Below are 5,374 nucleotides of genomic sequence, written 5' to 3'. Positions count from 1 at the left end.
TTTTACTCGCAACATTCAAATATGACACACAAATTTAAGAGATACAGAAAAAGACCTCATTGTGCTAAAAGAGATAATACTATATATCACCTTCTAAAATTAGAAACTTTACAACAGGAAGAATTACATTTGGCTATGGGTTTCTTGTTTGCAACTAGAGTATCTACTATTTCTACTTAGGTTTGAACTACTTTTGGAAGTTAAACATGAGGTTATCCTATGAGATTTTCTTTTCCTCACTGAGGTAGATTATATGCTATATGATGATCATCAATGAAGTTGTGCTACTGCACCAGCACTACTATCTATTGAGGGTAATAAACTAATGATTAGGGTTGAGCACAAGTGAGTTCTCAGTCAAATGCCGATAATTGGACCCGGATTCAGTCGGAATCGGTTCCTAAAATTTGAAATCGAAATTGGAATTAGTTGAACCAAATTTTCATTTTCTGGAACTAGTCATGGAACCTGTTGAGACTAGTTCCAACTGCGGGTACCCGTTTCTATGAAAGTATGATGTAATTTCGATTTTGACTGGAGGTGACTTTCTATAATTGGTCTTGGAATCGATAGGAAATGATTTTAGTATTGAGTATCCAGTACCCAATGGCATTCAATAGCTACAGGCTCGTTCGTGATCTCTTTTTTTTTTTTCAGTTTTTAGTTTTTTTTTGAATACCAAAAACCATATATAATAAGAAAATCAGAAAAAGTAGTTTCCAGTTTTTAGTTATCAGTTTTCAAAATTGGCATGATTACTATCATTATGACCAAGTTTAAGGGTCTGTTCTACCCAACTTATTTTCAGTTCAATTCAGCTCCAATCAGTTCAGTTTGGTTCAGTTCAGCTCAACTCCATTCTTTTATAACCATTTTGTTAAATATTATTATTATTATGTTCGTATAATTTATTTTACTAATTACTCTTATTATTTTTTTTATTATCATTTATTTTTATATCATTACTATTAATTATTACTCATTATAATAATTATTATTATTGTTGTTGTTGTTGTTGTTGTTGTTTCTATAAATTATTTTGTTTATTATAGCTTTACTCATTATTATTAATATTATTATTAGGAGGAACATGGTTTAGGTCAAAGCACAAATAAACCCACGTGTTTTAGCCCATAAACCAATCAAATCGCTTCAAAATGGTGTATGATGTAATTTTCGCGGTCCGACCCAATCATTATTTTATTACTAAATATTATTATATTATTAAACCTAATTATTAAAATAGTAATATTAATTTACTTCTTAGATATTATTGTTATTATATATCATCATCAAGTATTAATATATTAATACAAATAATATAAAATAATAATTATTAATTATCATTATTATCATTAATTATTATTATTATTGTTATTAATTTGTGATTATTAATATTATTTATTTATAACTATCATTTAAAAATATCCAAAATACTATTATTATTATTATTCATTGTTATTACTTATCATTATAATTATTATTTAATATTCATATTATTATTGTTTAAATACTATTTATATATTTATTACATTCAATTTAATTTAATTCAATCAATTGAGTTCAGTTCAGTTCACTTCAGTTCAACTCCAATCAGTTCAGTTCAGCTGTTTTATATCGAAGACAACAAGCCCTAAGTTCATAATACTACTTACTATCATATGATTCTAAAATCATAAAAACTGGAAACTGACAGTGTTTTAATATTAAGCTTAATAAAGACTTAATTAAGAATACCAAGTGTTACTTTACACTTGTACTATTCAAATTTTTTGTATCATTAGTTGTCTAACATAGAATACCTCAAAAGGGAAAGAATTTTTATTTTTAGTTAATTTAAGGATCACACTATATGCAGTCTTAAGAGTTGCATATAAGACATAAATATACTACCTTTAAATGGAAATAAGTTGTGAATTTATGAAAACAAATTATGCATCAACCAATGTAGAAATGATCATTTAATACTTTTTTTTTCATTTTTAGCTTCTTATATGCAACCCTTTATGAATGCATATAACTTTTCTCTTAATTTAATTTTATTTAAAATAGTAAAATTTTGCCTATTTTTTGAGTTGCATTGGTTTATTTCCCGATTCCAAATAGAAATTAAACAACAAAAGAAAACGAATAAAGTATTATTCAATAATTATTATTATTATCAAAATTATTATTTATGATCATTTTTTAATTTCTAATATTATTGTTAATATTATTATTATTATTATTATTATTATCTCAGTTCAGTTCGGTTCAGTTTCTCTCATTCCAAAAGAACGGGTCTCATTCTAGACTAATCAATCAACACTATTTTAAGTAAATTGGTCAAAGATTGACTTATTCTTAACAATTTTTTATTGTAGTTTTGAACACTTTTGCACATGTAAAAATACAAATCTAACATTAATGTTGAAAACTTGAAATATGTGGAGGAATTTTCTTATAAAAAAGTTATAAGTGGCTGTAACTTGCCTTTATAGTTGCTCTAATTAGAGCTGTCAATTCAGTTACTCGAGTCGGTTCAGGTCGGGTCATCTCAGGTTTCAGGTCATGTTCAGTCAGGTCGTGTCAGGTCATTAAATCAAACAGGTTGGGTGCAGGTCGGGAACGGTCATAATTCGGTCAGGTTTGTCTCGGTTCATTTCTTCTTTCAGGTTCTGTCGGGTTCTGCGCGGTCAATTTCGAGACAGGTCATCTTTCGTGAACATATGGTGTCGGGTCGGGTTTATTGCAGGTTTGTAGCGGGTGCTTTCAGGTCATGCGTGGGTCGGGTACTTATCAGGTGAGGACAATAACAGTTTGGGTCAGTTTCGAGTCGGGTTAAGATTTGTAGTTATCGGGTTGTACCATACTTGATTTCAGGTTACTTTCGGGTCACTTCGAGAACGGAACATGTCATGAATTTTGTGTGGTGTTGCTTCAAATTTGTATCATTATTTAAGATTTCATTGAAAAGCAATGCTTGAATAGTTCATATAGTTATATACCTTTTTACAGTAGTGTTATATGATTTATGTTATTATGTGCTGAAATAATTGACAAGTCGAGTTATCAACAATCAACAAGTCGGGTAAAATTGGGTAACATGTAGCAACAATTTAGGTAAAATAATGTACCAGGTCGCAACAGGTTTAGTAAAATCAGGTAACGGGTCGCAACAGGTGGGGTTGATGACAAGTTACGTCGAGTTATAATCAGTTTCAGGTCCTAATCAGGTCAGGTGTCGAATCGGGTTCAGATCGTTGTCAGGTCAGATCATTTCAGTTATCGGTCTTTTTTGGACGGATATCGGTTCAGGCCATAGAGTATCGGGCCAAGAGCAGGTATCAGTTATTATCAGGTCGGGTACAGGTCAGGTTACAGGTGACTTGTTTTGCCAAAATTTCAGGTACATGTCAGTTACAGGTCGTTACAGGTTCAAGTCGGATTATCAGATCAGGTCATTTTTTGACAGCTCTAGCTCTAGCTCTAACCATCTTTTATGTAGTCTCCTTGTAACTTCCTTAGACAGTGCACATTTCTATTTGTAGCATGCGAAAGAAAATTGGATTATTGTTGACAATTTTTTCAAATAGATTAGATACATAGCTGTATTTATTTTCCAAGTACCTCATACAGTCATTTGTTAACAAAATTAGTAGTCCCGACCCCACAAAAAGTACAAACAGTAGACCGAACAAGCGAGGGAAGTTGAATGGTGGTGCTGCAGTGCTGCTGCTCGTCCTTTCGTAAACCAGGGAAGAAAACAGAAAACACAGATAAAAGAGGGGAGATAGAGAGTGAGTAAGCGTTTATGAATTGACTGATATGTTGATGAGGGTGAAGAAGAAGAATAATGATTTTACAGGTGTGGGAAATGGAGAAAATTTATCTTTTCAGTACAACATTTATTAGACTATTAGAAAATTACCAAATTGTTAATAAAAAAATAAAAGGGAATTGTTGATGAATTAGATTTCATATATCTATACCTCGAGTAGTGATTGAATGATCTTAGATTTTAATGGTTGTCAATCTTTTTATTATTGGATTTTTTTAGGTTAGGAATACATTATTTTTATGTCACTTCTCCTCAATTTATTACATACTAGCCTTTTGTGCACGCGATGCGTGCGATGATATTTTTAGGTCTAATATTAAGTAGTAAACAAACTGAAAATGCAAGTTAGTATTTAAGTTCACCTCCATTTTATGAATAAGATTCTTCCATGTTCTTTTTATGTTGTTATTCATTTTTGTGATTTTGAATAGTTTTTTGTTTCTCAAGTCTTATATGCGATGTTCTTTTATAATCCGTATGATGTTCTTTACTAAATATATCATGTTTTTTTTTTGTTTTATTCATTTTTGTAATTTATAATAGTTTTTTGATATGGATTTCAGTAATTTCTCTATGATCCCAAAATTGTAACTGAAAAGTATAATACAATTTCAGTTTTTTTTTCCTTGTCTAACTTCTAAATTCTGACAAATTGATATTTAAAATTTTCATCATTTTAATTTTTCTCCTTTTTAAAGTGTTCACACTTTGAGTTTCAATTATATTTGAAAGAAATTTTAAGTTTTTCATACACAATTGATTTGCATGAAATGGTCATTTTTTATTTTTCTCCTTTTCTAAATTTAACACTTTGAGTTTCAATATAGGTGAAATAAATTTAAATTTTTCATACACAATCTGATTTCGCATGAAATGGTTTTCGCAAATTAATGTAAATTTTTTTTTTCTGAAAATGGATTTTTGCAAAAGTTTTCGCAAAAAGGTTTGATATTGTTTTGTTTTTCAAAATTTATTTCTGAACATGGATATTTGCAAAAGTTTTGGGCAAAAATTTTATATTGGAATTTTAAAAAAAGAATAAATTTTAACTTTTTCATCAGTGTCATAAATGAATCAAATTTCATACACATCTTGTTTTCTATTTTATATGAAAATGAATCAAATTTAAGTCTAATTATATAAAAGCCCTTTCAACTAATTGCTATTATCTCCATTTTTTCAACTACATAACAGTCACTAATGTGAAATAACTTTGAAGATTAAAAGAATTGTGTACCTTTTGAAAGTTCGCAAATCGCCGATGGACGAATGTGTGATATCTGTCAAAATCTTATGTTTTTCTCAAATTTGTTTTATAGGTAATTTTTGTGAGTATGTAATTGTGAATGGTTATTAGAACAATGATTTGTAAGTGAATTTTGTGAATGTTTTTGTATGTATTGACGTCCTATATATTAGTTTTAGTTTGTAAGTTAATTTTTAGTTTTTGTAAAGTTTCCTGATCTTTGAGTGATTTGTGTGATTTTTACAACGTGATTTTCTCAATTCTATGAGTGATTTATAAAGTCTCCTATATAAGTGATTTCTGAGTGA

The sequence above is a fragment of the Beta vulgaris genome, chromosome 6, assembly GCF_026745355.1.
Source record: "Beta vulgaris subsp. vulgaris cultivar EL10 chromosome 6, EL10.2, whole genome shotgun sequence".
Taxonomy (NCBI): domain Eukaryota; kingdom Viridiplantae; phylum Streptophyta; class Magnoliopsida; order Caryophyllales; family Amaranthaceae; genus Beta; species Beta vulgaris.
The sequence above is the reverse complement of the archived record's forward strand: the minus strand, read 5'-3'. Positions refer to the sequence as shown.